This window comes from Apium graveolens, chromosome 11, assembly GCF_009905375.1.
Source record: "Apium graveolens cultivar Ventura chromosome 11, ASM990537v1, whole genome shotgun sequence".
NCBI classification, from domain to species: domain Eukaryota; kingdom Viridiplantae; phylum Streptophyta; class Magnoliopsida; order Apiales; family Apiaceae; genus Apium; species Apium graveolens.
The window spans coordinates 148,446,944-148,462,572 of NC_133657.1; the positions used below are offsets into that span (position 1 = coordinate 148,446,944).

Here is a 15,629-nt window from a genome sequence, read left to right on the forward strand (position 1 = left end):
GTACGCTCCTCGGAATTGAAGCACATAATGGATATTTTGAAAATATTTGTAGTTATGGGGTAATCGTGCCGAGTTGATTGAAACATTATTTAGACTTGTTTCGAACTTAAATTTAGACTCAAATTTGAGTTTAAGTTCGACCGAATTATTAATTTTAAACTCAAAACCCAACTCGTAAAAAAATTAATCGGCGCGAGTTTGAGTTGAAAGTTCAAATCTATTTTATCAAATATTAACAAAAACTTGAAAATAATCAGTTCGGTATGGGTTCGATCAATTAAATATGAGGAACATAAATACAATATTGAATACCTTTTTTTTAAAAAAAATAGTAAATAATCATTAAGGCTCGCGAGTTTTACGAACAAAATAATTTGAACCTCGAGTTTAAATGAGTAAAATATTTCTAATAGCTCTAGCTGAAACTCGACACGATTATTACTGAATCAAAATTAAATATTTTACAAATCGAATTTGCGTAACTCACAGACATTTTAATTTATTTACGTCCATATTTGTAGCAAACGAAGGGGCCCTATAGAAAACGCATTCGTAGCAACGACGTTCATCGTCAAAAACGGAGACCACGGGTGACGGAAAGGACCCACAACATATTTGAATAGCCATATCAATGTATGGGACTACGGGTCAAGCTTGTGTGACACCTGTTTGCTTCTCGATTTCTGGGGAAAAAATCATTCGAGTTTAATATTTTTAAAATAACAAAATTATATTCAAAAAATTAATAAAAATTTATTTTATGAATAATTTAAAATATGATTAAATCATTTTAATTCCTACCTTAATTTTTAAAAATTAATTCTAAATGTACTATATATTTTACTTTTTAAAAATTTTTAATATAAAAATAAAAAATTTAATTGAAAATCGGATTCCGATCCGAATATTATCCGTATTGGGATAGTATTCGTCAGACCCGGATTCAGATATTATCTTTTAAATATTTTCTAATTCGGATACGAATACAAATACAGATTTCCGGATTTGGATCCGGATATAGATAATTCCGTATCCGAATTATCCTTTTGATATCTCTACGGTTAGGCCTTCTCCCTTAGCACCCCTAATTTTCATCAGACATTATTGAGAATATAATAGTAATTTTTTGAAAAGAAGTTGTTTTGTAAATTAAATGAAATTAGATGTATTTTTTTTCAAAAATATTTTAATTTCTTTAATCTTCGAATAACTATTATTATAACATATATTACGTTTAGTGCTGTTGTCATTGCAGAACTAAGAAGTAAGAACAACTAAAAACTACAGTATTTAGTAAAATTATTTGAATAAATATTTATTCTTTTTATCAAGTTAAAGAGTATTAATTTAGAAAAATATACTGTTTATTAATTCATTTATATGACTTTTGCACACAATTTTCACGAGCCATGAAACACAAACCTTTTCCTATCTAGTCTAGCTTAAATTGATTTTAAATTTTAGAGAGAGGTTAAATTGATTGTGTCAAAAAGTTCAAATTTTTACGTCTGAAAATATACATGTGTCTTAAGATAAATGATAGTAAATGATAATATGGATTTTACATGTATCGAGAGTTTCCTAGAGCTGAGAAAAATCGAATCGAGACTGAAAAATCGAACCGAACCGTGCTAATTCGATTCGGTTCGATCCTGATTTTTCAAAAATTCAGTCTATTCAGTCTACCGAAACAAATTTTGGTTCGGTCTGATTTTTTTAAAAATATTTCGGTTCGAACCGTATAGACCGAATAGATCAAATTATAAATATTCTAATTTTATATTATATAAATTTTACATATATCTTAAAAATTATAATCATAATTTTAAATTTGTGATTGTATTTATACACTTTTAGTACTCTAGATATCTCCTTATTTTAATTATATTTTAAATTTTATAATTTTTGGTTGAAAATATCAATACAAATTTTTTTTGAAAAAAATTTCGGTCTGGATGGTACAAAACCGGACCAAAACAAATTATGTGGCCCAGTCCAAATTGCAATTTTGATTCAGTCTGGTCCAAAATAAAATAATCATTTATACTCGGCCTTAGACTTTCGGTAGTTAAATTGGGTTTAGCCCAAGCTGCAAAGGGTTTCAAAACCTGCATCTTTGGCCGAAGGCAAACTTGATTTTGCAGCTTGAATTCAAAGCCTTGGTTGGTTGGCCGATTGGTCGGATCACAGGTAATAGGTTGCTTCCTCTTTTTTTTTAGGGAGGAAAGAAATTTAATAGCGATGGTCAATTTATTAGAAAAAACACCGGAGAATATTTATATTTAGGTCATTCTTACAGAGAGAGCTTACTTATACGGAAGTCTAGAGAGAACCATTTTATTAATCTCAGCCCTTAGAACTAAAAATAAATCAACGGTCTAGATATTTCAAAATTAAATATAAAATATTTAGGACAAAAAACATGTATCTATACTCTGGCAGTACATACGCGCAAGCAAATATACACAGCTGTTAACGTTGATATCTCTCTGGCGATCTCTCTGACACGCTGTCTCTGACGAGCTATTTCCGATGAGCTGTCTCACTACATTTCTCTCGATCTATGTGATTATGCCTCTTTTTCAAATCAAGTCCAAAATTTTACTCTACCATTGATATTCAGTTTTCGTTAGCTTTTTTCTCTCTTCATCCTTCATTTTGTTATCTTCGAATTTGTTAATTGAAATCTGTTTCAATGAATTTAACTATTAATTATGTATTTTACATTTATATTCTTGAGATTTGGTTTCGTATTTGTCTGCGGTTGCTTAATTTCGATGTACTCGTCATGTTTAATATCTTTAACATTTTTAGCTACATTTAAATTTGAATTAATTTCAGTTGATTTGTCACAAGTAGTTCATTTTTGCAGTTTTCATAACGTGTTGAAGTCAATTTGTTGTTAACAAGTTGATTCGATAAACATAAAACACAACTTTTTACACATAACTTTTTGCAGATATGTTTTTCGATTCTATAGTAGAATCATAGCAATATGTTTATTTGTTTATTTATGGTTTCTGGTAGAATTTTATATTTGTAAGCTTTTGATTCTACAGTAGAATTAGAGTAGAAGTTATGAACACAAAAAATATTTGCTTTTTAAAATAAATTTGTTTTATTATTCTTGAATGGAATCAAAATTATGTGTACTCATCCGAATAAGTAATATGATAGGAATAAATATCGTGTTCTAAAATTATTTTTTTTCATTTGGAGTCAGTTTATTGTTAACATGTTAATTCAACTATTATAAAACACTTAAATTGTACGGATATATTTTTTGATTATATAGTAAATTCAAAGCAATATGTTTTATTTGCTTTTTTATTGCACACCTTTGGCATTGTCTCCGTTATCATCAAATCCCTCAACAAGGGGATGGAATGCAGGTTGAGGGAGAGAAAAAAGAATAAATGGAGGTCTCGTGGGAGGGGAAGGAAATTAGCAAGTGGGGGTTCAGGGTAATGTGTGTAGCGGTTGGTAACTTAAAGGTCCAGGAAGTATGATCCTGATGGGGGCAACATGTCTTTGGCATTGTCTCCGTCGTCATCGAATCCCTCAACGGGGGATGGAATGCAGGTCGAGGGAGAGAAAACGAATAGATGGAGGCTTTGTGGGAGCGGAAGGAAGCACCAATTAGCATCTTTAGGTGAATGGATGAATAGTTCAGCAGGGATGACTTTTACTCCGCATGTCATTCATATTGCCCAAGGAGAAGAAATTGCTTCAAAATAATTGGCATTTGCTCAACAGAGACCAAGAGCTCCATGTGTCATGTCTGCAAGTGGTTCTGTTTCGGCTGTGTGTGACGTTACGTCAACCTATGTCCTCTGGACAACACATTGGCATACGAGGGCCATTTCGATTAATGGAAATATGCATTTAAGCTCTGAAGTGCAAAGATTGCTTATAGTACAAAAACTAAATGCACATACAAAAAGTCAGATATGGAAAGACAAGTCATTTATATGGTCCTTAAGTATTCCAATGTCAGATAATATGACTACTTTTTTCTATATTTATTGTAAATGTAATCCAAAAGCATTTATATTCTAACCTGGCATGTTAATTGAACACTGGATTTAGCCTATCAACAATGTCACTTCTCCCTATTCATTCTTATTTTGTTTCATGCCGAGTGAGAGTCCTTATTTGGAAGTTCATTTAGCTCTATGTGGTACTGCCCTCGTGTTTAGTTCATTCAGTGTCCGCTGAAATCTAGTAAGAGAAATTAATCTGCAACTGCTTTATATTGTATCGCAGCCCATAAAACTTATCAACTGCTTAGGCTCTAGATATTTCAATCAGTGGTGCTGCTATACAAGTAGAACTCCTTAGGTAGTACATCAGCTAACATATGCATTATGTTGTATTGGAACTTGGTTATCGTGACCTGACTACAATTTTTTACATGTTCCACTTTAGTGTTTGTGCAGGAAATCTGCAAAAGTATCGAGGATTCATCAAATAATTACCTTGATGTTGGCCTGTTGAGGAGCTTACACAGATGGATTATATTATCATGGGATAATCGAATAGCTGCCAATGATTTTCATAACGGAATTCTTTTGCACCTACATTGTAAATAAACAAAATTTTGCTCTGGTGATTTTATTTATAGCATCTTTATATACGTTCTCAATGCTTTTTTTATTCTAATTTAGAATTTAATTAGTAGATTTAATAATTTTTACCTACATTGTAAATAAACAAAATTTTGCTTTTGTGATTTGATTTATAACATCTTCATATACATTCTCAATGTTTGAGCTTGTATTTTTTGTTTAAATTCTAGTTTAGAATCTAATTAGTAGATATATCAATTTTTTATTCTTATTATATAACATGTTTTGCTCTTTCTTTGATTCATAGTAGAACCAAATTAGTATTAATTTTATTTCCTTAATTATACTGCAAAAAAAATTGATTCTAGAGTAGACTATTAATAACTATGCTTTTAAATGATTTTTAGTGCACCCTTATAATATTAAAATTATTAAATTTTTTTACAAGCAACTTTTAACTCTAGTCTAGAACCAATATTTGAAGGAAAATGAAACTAATAACTTCAAAAAAAATCATTGTCTCTCATAGTTTTTTCAGTCTAAAGTTGAATAAAATTAAAAAATATATTAATTGTTATTCTTCATTAAAACTACAAACAAGAAAATAATGTACAACCTCTGAAATTTGTTTTGTCTAATGTCTAATGAGCTATTCTTTCGTCCTGATTCCGAAAGAGATCTTCAATTCTCATTTGGAGGCCCAGAGACATCAAATACATCTTACTCTGTAATTTTAACGTTCTGATTGGGATTCAAAGTCATTTCATAGCTACTATGTTTGAACCCCCATAGGCAATTTGAATGCTGAATGCGGAAATATGTTAGTCTTTATTGAAAAAGACAACTAATGACCAAAACCTGTTGAAGTGACACTCTTTCTGAGCAACTGAAATTACGTCAATAACAGTTGTGAAAGTAGATGGATAAGCTCGCAAAATAACTTTTTCTGGCTTCTCGTTCTTAGATTTTCTCCCTGCCTTCTTCGCTTTTTTTTTTCACATCCTTCATTTTTTTTACCTTTTTTTTCAACTGCCTGATAATAACAGAAATTAAACACCAACATTATATACAAGCTCAACAAGCCAAACAAACACTATAAATACAGTAATAGCACATTACACACTAGCTTACGGCTAGTAAAATCAAGAGGATTGTACATACATGTATGTGAATATATATATATATATAGGGTCTTACTCCATTGAGAACCTTTTTATTGTAAGATATGAGATCCAATTATAACCACTCATTTTAAACCCATTTATCAACCTCTCACCACACATTAATTTTTAATATTTTAATATTTCAACATCATCTTCTTTGTAACTCTACCACCTGTCACTTCCAACCACCGCCGACCACCATTTTCCGGCGACCACCACCTCCAGCGTCCACAAGTAATCATCACTGTGAAATAAAAAATCACTGCCGTCAAATCAAAAATCACCATCGGAAAATAAAAAATCACCCCCAAAAAATCACAATCACCACCGAAAAACGAAAAATTACTCCCAAAAAATCAAAATCACCAGATCTGACCACTATCTTCGCCCACCAAATCCAACCACCTGCTCCTTTTATCATCTCCGACCACCAAAATCATAACGATAATCACCGGATTTAATTATTAAGCAACATATTTAAACAACTACAACACCACCAATATTTAAAAAACCACATACTATAACCCTAAATCACCGAAAAGTGAACACAAATCAATCAAAAGTGGAAAAATCACTCCATTTTCGTGGTATTATAAATCTGGCTCAATCGTCGAAAAATCTTCTCTCGATTAAAACAAGGAAACTGAATAAATAAAGACTAAATATGGGTTAGTGACTCGAGAGTTTGGGTTGTTCGTGGCGGTGGTGGGACGGGGTCGATGGTGGTGGTGAGTGTTGAGATAGATCGGGAATTAGGTGGGTGGAAGGATATGGTGGAGGCAGGGGAAGAGAGAGGGGGGCAATGAAGAGTGCGGGAGGAATGAAGTCACGGGGAAGAGGGAGTGCAGGGGTGGGTGGGTAAAAATTAAAAATAAAACTTAAAATATAAAGTGTGTGGCCATGATTGAATATAATAATAATAAATGTGTGGCTGAGATTAGATCTCATATCTCACAATAATAAGGGGTTCTCATTTGAGCAAAAGCCTATATATATATGCATTACACACCATAAATATGTGCATTTCCCAGATTGACATAACTTTAACACCATAAGTTGGTGGAAGTGTTTATAAATAATACAAAGATGTGAGATAAAGAAGTGCACAAAATCGCCACTGACCATTTTGCGTATCTATGCTTAAGTGGGATGCTGCAGCCTATAAGAAATTGTGATATATTACAAGCATACAAATTACTTGTCTCCCTCAAAATATTATATAAATCTTTAAGTTAAGAATTTGAACACATTTAACAATGCTGCTATATAAGAGAGGCCGCTTTTTTTGCCAGTGAAGAATGGGCATGTCAAGATCATATAGAAATTACTTGCAAGCTTCAACTGAGAATGATTTACATGTGTGTATCAGATATGGAATTAAACAAACAATAAAGCAAACAAGATGCACTAATTAATTTATCTTTCACTCAATATCTTTCCTGGATGTGCTACATAGCCCAAAGTCTCTATCTACTTCACTTTTATTCGTCTATTCTTTATTTCTTTCAGCATCTTAAATTGACACTCACTGTCACTCATTTGGCTTTATTTCTCCAATTCTCTCCCTCAATTAATCACACGTCTTCTCTCCATGTTCCTTTCTCCAACTCTCATCCAGTTGTTTTTTTTCCATTCTTTTAAGCATATAGATTGACTAGTCTTCAGTATATATGTTGGTGTAAATTATAATTTGGGCTCATGTCTAACTGGCTACAAATATTAAACTTGAACTGATCTTAAGAGTATTTACACTAAACATGTCCAGATGTGACATCAAACCCCTGACCAACTATACTTGTCCCAGCCACTTTGAATCCGGTTAAAAATTAACGTCTATCTTATTAAAAGTTAATTTAATTCTTTTAGTTCAGATCTTTTCAATCCCCACTTAAGTTCAACCGTGATTCTTAAAAAATCTTGGTTCTTGGTTCTGCCAATAAAAGCTTTAGCTGCAAAATACATAGACGAGTTAGACGCAATCAGGTATATTCTCCTGCAGAATCATTACCATACACAAATATTCTAAGCAAAACTTGTATATTAGGCTTCTATTGTAGAACACATAACGAAAAAATTCAACTAATACTCGAATTGGATCCAATATGCTTCCACAAACACAAAATACTTGCACAAAATTCAAAAAACTTCTACTATATATCCGTAAAAACTACAAGAAAAATGCTAGAAATAAGAATATATGATTCAACTATAGAACCATTACAATAAACAAAAAAAACACTATTAACCATTACAATACACACAAACAAACATTATTGATTATACCTTCCATTGTAGAACACATAACAAAATATACCATAAGCAACATGAGAAATAAAGCTTCCACTATAGAACATACACAACGTTAGATTTATTCTTTTATAGAACCACTCCACTAAACAAATAATTTGGAAAAAAAGCTTACTAATTATATGCTTCTAATGCATAAGACATAACACAAAAAAATAATTATAAACAATAGTAGAAATAGTGCTTCCATGTTAAAACACAAATAGCATACACGAAATACACGAAACAAGTTTTATTCTAGTACAGAACCATAAAAATTACACTTCAAAAAATCACAATTAATATGTACACACTACCTATTCGAGGAAACATTCTGAAATATATGTTTTTAGTTGTGATTAACCCCTGAAAAATGAAATACGATAAAAAATTATAACACGTAGCTCAAAATATAGCTAAATCATTGAAATTTAGATCGAAACTATACTAAAAACTAACAAAACTTGAGGAATCCATAGCTTACCGAGTTTTAGACAGAGATTGAGATATTTCTCGAGGATTCTTGACTGAAATTGACCATAGGATCTTGAATTTGAAGATCTAATCGGTCGATCAGTACTCATAAATGGCTGTCAGTTGAGGCTGAGAGTTCGTATGTATAGTTAAACTTATATCTCTATAGGCTGTAGCTCAAAATAGGCATGATCATAAGAAGTATCACGTACTTAACTAATTTTCTTATAATTAGTTTATTTACAATTGTGCCACCGCATATATGAACAGATCATAACCGTAAACAAAAGAAATGGTCCCGATTAGAGTTCTTTATGGTTCTCTATCTAATAAGTTATCCCTTGATTGAGCTATAATATAATAGCCGGAATATGGTATAATTTGTAATTTGGTTAACCCCTCATTTTGCTCCTCCCTCTTCATCACGACCATCGGATCTTCTTCATCAAATAATCAGAGCCGTTAGATCCAAATACTAAAAAAATTACACTCCACAAGTTCTCAGATTCAGATCCCGTCAACAACAAACATTAATATTATTATTTATAAATATACATATAAGTTTTCAGGTTCGAATACCGTCAACAACAAAAATATATATTATTTATAAAGATACATATAAGTTTTCAGAATATATACTATTTATATTATTTATGAATAAGATGTCATCAATCATATACTATTTATATTATTTGACCTAACTTGAAATTATAATTATATAATCATTATTTAATATTTAATTATTTATATAAATTTCAATAAAATTATACAAAATAGAGTTCAAAATATATAAATATTAATCAAGACCCATACATCGCACGGGCCGTAAGCTAGTAATATTAAAATAATTTATAGCTGACGTTCTATATATAACTAGCATGATAGTCCATGTAAAATACGGACCATATTTTATTTCATGTATATTTTTAATATTTTTAATGATAGATTTTTTATAATAATCTCCTCCACATTTCTCGATTTTTTTACATGTTAGTTCAAATATCTTTACGGTAATTATATAATTTTTTGTTCAGGCTCCACACTCGTATATATTGTATTATAATCTAATAAAATTATGTAATATATGCTAGTTAGCAAAATATACTTTCAATAGTATTTAGTATCAAATTTACTTTCACTTTCTTTGATTTTACCCCGATCTTGGATTTAATTCCTTGCAACTAAATGATAAAATAAAATTTATTAATCATTTTCACTTCTTTGATTTCACCCTAGTCCCAAATTCGCATCTCTTTAGCTACATACTTAAACAACATTTATCATTAAAAAAATTTTATTTCACCTAAATATTGAATTCTATAATTTGCAATTACATGATCTCAGGTTCGATTATCTCCAACTACATGATTAGATAAGATTTATAGATACATGAATTTTTCATATCAATCTACTGTACCTATCTTGATTTATTTAAAGGTTAGTAGTTGGTAACTATTCAATTAGATTTATGGTCCTATGTATGTTTTAATTGTATGAAACATTTGTTTAGTCTCCACGATCTTATATGAAGTAATATAATTCAGTAACATAATTTATCTTTTTCCGTAGAAAGCAAATTCCACTTTTTTATGATTTTTTAGGACCAAATATAGTTTAATTTTTTTTTGGTTTTGCAGGTTCGAATTTTTGCAACTACTCCCTCAGTCTCTCTGGATTCTTTACATTGGGAGACGGGGGATCAACACGTATTTTAAGGCTCCCATAAAGCATGCATGGTTCCCTAAATAATTTTAAATATTTTTTCTTTTAAATAAAAATATAATGTTGAAACTTTTATACAGAAAAATAAAATTATAAAAGTAAATTATATAACTATACTTTATAGTAGCCTTAAAATGCGTGCCGAGTATGAGGAAAAAGTATGTGAAGAATCCAGTGGGACGAAGGGAGTACATGATTAAAAAAGATGTATTAATTAGTTTCACTTCTTTTGTAACACCTTAGTCCCACATCGATAAAAAATGGGATTTCTGTTCATTTTAATAAAACAAAGTACTATACTAAGTCTGCCAACAAATCATGATTTTTTGGGATGTGCGGTAGACTTGTGAATTACCCAAGTTGGCTGCATTCAAGCCAGTAGGTTTCGGCTTATTTCGTACTTGGAATCAGGACTTGACACGGTTTTCGAAAAAGGCTCAGGATTTAATCGGGGTGTCATATCTTTGATTTCGTACCAATCTTAAGTTTGATTCTTTTTAGCTACATACTTATATGACAATTTTAACAGTTTTTATTTAACTCAAATCTCAGGTACGATTATCTGCAAGTACATGATTAAATAATTTTTAATCATCCTTGAGTTATAACTACATGTCACGAAAAAATGTCGTAGAGTTAAAATGTGATATATAATATTTTTTTAAAAAAATATTTTTCAAATATATTATATCTGTTATATTATAATTATTTTTCTATCTAGTTTTTCTATTTGTATATGGTGTGGTCAGTTTAATCCCAATGAAAGACATTTTTATATATTAATGTAATCAAAACGATATGTAAGTAGTTTAGGAAAAAAGAAATGTCTAAGTAGTTTAGTAAAAAATGTATATAGGTAATTAAGAAATATGTTTAAAAGCCATGTTCAAGGAATGTTATTAATAATATTAATAATTATATCAAATGTTGTATTGGTATAGTGGTTGTGGATATGAAATAAAAAATTCTTTATGCATGAGGTCATAGGTTATTGAAAGCACTTTTTTTAACATTAATATGGTTAGAAGGGTATATTAGTAACTTACTAAATAGATTGAAAGTCATGTTCACCTATAATAGATTTTTATACATTAATATGGTCAAAACGATATATAAGTAGATTAGGGAAAACGGAGTGCCTAAGTAGTTTAGTAAAAAAAGGTATATATGTAATTAAAAATACTAGCCTAAAAACCCGTGCGATGCACGACTTATTTTTAATATTACATAATTTTTTTAAATTTAATTTGAAATAAAAATTTTAAGTTATGAAACTTTTTTATTTGAAATTTTAATAATATGATTTGATAATACTTATTAATATACATATAGGTGTAAAAGTTAGTGATACTATAGTTTTTAAAAAAAATGTAATGATTTAAATTTATATTTTTATTAATATTTATAGGTGTATTTACGAAAGATTATTATATTTAATTAAACGATAAATTTTATTTGAGATTAATAGTATACGAATTGTCATTAGTCTCTTAACTGACCGAATTCAGCTAACTATATTCAGATTTATGTTAGTTTAATATATTTAAACCCGAACCAATGGTAAAATTTTATTTGTCAATGGCAAAAATTTAAAATTTATGTTAGCTTGAGACCTGCTACATCAACTAAATCGAGCTAATTATCCTTACTATTTTGTTTAATTTTATTTTAGCCCGGGGTGATGATTATTTTATTTTAGACCGAATGGATAATATGTATTATTCTGTTTTAGTTTGATGACATTATATCGACCCCACAAATTTCCTTTCAAACATTTATTTTGTTTTAGCTCGGTCCAATAATATAATATTTTTAGTGGGATAAATAATTTTATTATTTTATTTTAGCCTGATTCTTCAAACCCAATTAACTATATGTACTTTTTTATTATTTAAGATTGGATCAATAGTATAATTTTGTCTAGCCCGACCCGCGTGAATGTTATATATTATATTGTTTAAATCAAAACCATTAGACATATTATAATTTTATTGTGAATATATATCTATTTATTAAAGTGTTTTATATAAAATATTACTATAATTACGTTGACCAGACCAACTACCGACCAAACTTTCATTATTTCATCTTTAATATAGTAATATAGATAGATAAATAGATTTATTTATTTTTTTAATAAGAGGATAAGTTGTGGTTGTAGTTTAGTAGGATAAGTAGACTGTGTGCATAGTAGTTTAATAATTTAGTAGTCTAGCGGATATATGACATTATTTATTATTTTTTTAATAAACAAAATTAGGGAATTCTTGTTGAACCAAATTATACCCCATTCCGGTTATTATAATATAGTTTAGATATGGATGTTTAAAAGGCATGTTATTAATGATTTTAACAATTATATCAAATATTGTGTTGGTATAGTTATTGTGGATGTGAAAACAAAATTCTTCATGAGGTCATAGGTTCAAATCCATGTTCACCTATAATAGATGTAACTAACGTAAAAGCCCGTGCAAGGCACTGACCTGTATATATTTTTAAATTATTTCTCGCACATTGTTAGGTCACAAAACACTGCAGAAGGGGGTTGAATATAGTGTTATTACAATCAAATCGATTTTGAACACAAGTAACAGTAAACAAATATATTCAATATGATAAACTCTGTTACAATGGAACTGTTCTCTCTCAGTGATGAACAAATATCAGTAAGAGCTGTTAGGTTACAATGTATAATCTTCTCAATAATGATAATACATATAGTGTAAACCTAAGTCTGTGTTTATATAGTACACAGTTACAAGATAACTTCTAATTGATATGGAATATAATTCTGTCTCCTAAAATATATCAATCAGATATCTTCTACAAGTCTTCCAGTCTTCTAACTCTTTTCATGCATATCTTCATTTATTTTAGTCTCGATCTTTTACTGTAAATCAGCTTCCTTCCTTATATGAAAGTCTTCCCGCACTTAAGTTCTGATATGACCTTAAGTTCTGATATTAAGTTCTGACTTCCATAAGTCCTGATTTCAGTAAGTCCTGATTTGTCCTGTTGTTAAGTTCTGAAATCTAAACACACATCATATTAGACATGACATCTCAAATATATCTAACAATCTCCCTCAACTTGTAAATTATGCAAAATATACAAGTTAATAGATTTGATGATGTCAAAAACATTTAAGTACAAATACAAATAAGAGTTTAACTAGATAACTAACTACAACTTACAGTCCTTGTAGCTTTTACCAGTCTCACTGAGTCAATCTGAATCCATGATGATTCTTGACAAAGCTTGATATCAGCTTTTCTTCTTTAATCCTCAGGACTTGAGACATTGTAGTCTTGACTTGCTTCATCTCTTCATTCTGACTTTCAATCTGGTAGATTGTCGTCCTTAAAGCAGAGATATGGTTTCTTTCTAAACCATCATTCAGTCTTATTATCCTAGGATGAGAAGAATCTTCATTGTAACATAGACATTTTTATTTCAGTATCTCTTCAAGCTTAGCGGAATTCTTCTTCATTGAAATTTCACTTCCATCATTTTCAACAATACTAGGAATGAATTCTGTAACTCTTGAACCAGAAATTCTTGCTTTATCTCTGATGGTCTTCAATATGAACTTTGACCATCTCTTGGTAATATCAGACTTTACCTCTAAAAGGTAATGAAAGAATTGAAGTTCTTTCAATGATTTGTTCAGCACATCTGATTCTGACATTTGATATGTCCTTCCATCTTCAAGAAATAGAATCAGATTTTCCTTAACATTGTGCTTGTTATGAGCATCTAGTACCACTTCGACATATATAACTTTATCAAGATGTTTTTGTGTAACATCTTCAAGAGGCCTGTCAGTCAATAGAAATGGATCTCTAGTAGCAACTTCATATCATGTCATGATCTTAGCTTCATCAGAACCTAGCCCAGCCCCGTCTCTTGGTTCTCTAGCATTTAACCCAATAGTCATGAACGTAGACAGTAATTGGCTTTTCTTTAGATCTGATGGTTTGACATTTTTCCACAAAAGTTTCTTTTTGTCAGCTACTTCCATTTTGTCTAAATTAACTTAAGCACTGTCAGAGGTTGACTTGATGACTTTATCAGAACTTGTTGTTTCAGTTATATAGCTTGCTATTCTTGACTCTGAACAAATTGAGCCTTGTCAGAGGTTGTCTTTGTTTCTTCAAAAATCTTCTTTCTTTTCAGAGTTTGAGCATCCATATCTTCAGCAAGAATATCATCAGTAACTTGAACCATTTTGCACACTGGCTTTATCAGAATTCGAGGAATTTTCATTTCTAGTGGCTTGGTTGGTTCATCAACTTTTCCCTTTCCTTTGTCTTTGGGATCAATCTCAGATTGTGATCTTGTTTTGGGCTCTGATGCCTCAGTTTGTGACTTCTCCTTGATCACAATGCCTTTTTCCTTAGGCCTTGGAGGTTTCTTTGCAAAAGAAGCTTTTGCCTTTAGATTTTTCTTTTCAGCTTTAAATCTAGCTTCTTCCTCCTTGAGATTTTCTAAATTCATTCCTGGATTATGCTTTAGAAATAATCTTCTAGCAATTTCCTCATCAAGTGTCTGAATCTTGGGATCCTTGTAGTAGACAGTAGTCTGCTTTCCCTTGAGCTTCAGAGTTTGCATGAACTTTTAAGAATCTTGACTTCCACCTTGTATCAGAACATCAGGCTTTGTCAGACTTTGCTCATCGGAACTTGATATCAGATTTTGAGTTGAGCAGCTTCAGAACTTGTCTTCTTTTGAGTAGAAGATTTGCTTGCATCAGTAATTAGTTTCCTTGAAGAAACCTTGCTGCTCTGCCCTTTACTTTGAACTTGACCTCTACCCTTGCTAGGGTTTCCCTGGTCATCAGCTTCATCATCTTTCTTCTTCAATATTTGATCATTAGAGCATTTGGACTTAACTAACTTCTCCCCCTTTTTGGCATCATCTGATAATAGGAGTGAGAGAAGAAGTTCAACTGAAGATTGGATTTCATCCAATTGAGCCTGTTGAGAAGCTTGATTTTCCAGAACATCAGAGATTTGGGCCTATTGCTTCTCTTGAGCTTTCTCAGTTGCTTCTACCTTTTCAAGTGTAACTCAGGATATGTCGATTCAAATTCAACATTTGTTTATCAAATCAGCATAAATTATTAGTAACCACAATTATAATCAAAACATTCATCAAAAAATACAGTTCAAGTAGATGAAGTAAAGATTAACAGACTAAAATAAGAACATTCACATTCACATAATACGAGATAAACAAAGACGAAATCTTGCAATCAAAAGAAATTTCATTAAAATATCCAAAGAGTACATCTTATGAAATTTGTAGATTACATGCAAAAGATTACAAGAGAATCCTAGTCTAAGATGGTGAACATTAACAACCTTGGACTACGAAGGAAAGCTATCGATTAGTTCCTCCTGCTGTTGACAAA

The 15,629-nt window shown here is 30.6% G+C and overlaps 1 long non-coding RNA gene across 3 annotated transcripts; it reads right to left on the reverse strand.

Annotated features, from left to right (window-relative positions):
- Positions 1-5,131: 5,131 nt before the first annotated feature.
- Positions 5,132-8,779, reverse strand: LOC141698375 (uncharacterized). Of its 3 annotated transcripts, none has more exons than XR_012565080.1 (3): positions 8,502-8,778; positions 8,335-8,383; positions 5,132-5,601 (listed from the first exon to the last, which is right to left on the reverse strand). It is a non-coding gene; the product is annotated as an uncharacterized LOC141698375 (long non-coding RNA). The 3 variants fall into 3 exon arrangements; XR_012565081.1 differs by lacking the exon at positions 5,132-5,601 and adding an exon at positions 5,609-5,975 and having other exon boundaries at positions 8,502-8,779; XR_012565079.1 differs by lacking the exon at positions 5,132-5,601 and adding an exon at positions 6,141-7,680 and having other exon boundaries at positions 8,502-8,779.
- Positions 8,780-15,629: the final 6,850 nt, after the last annotated feature.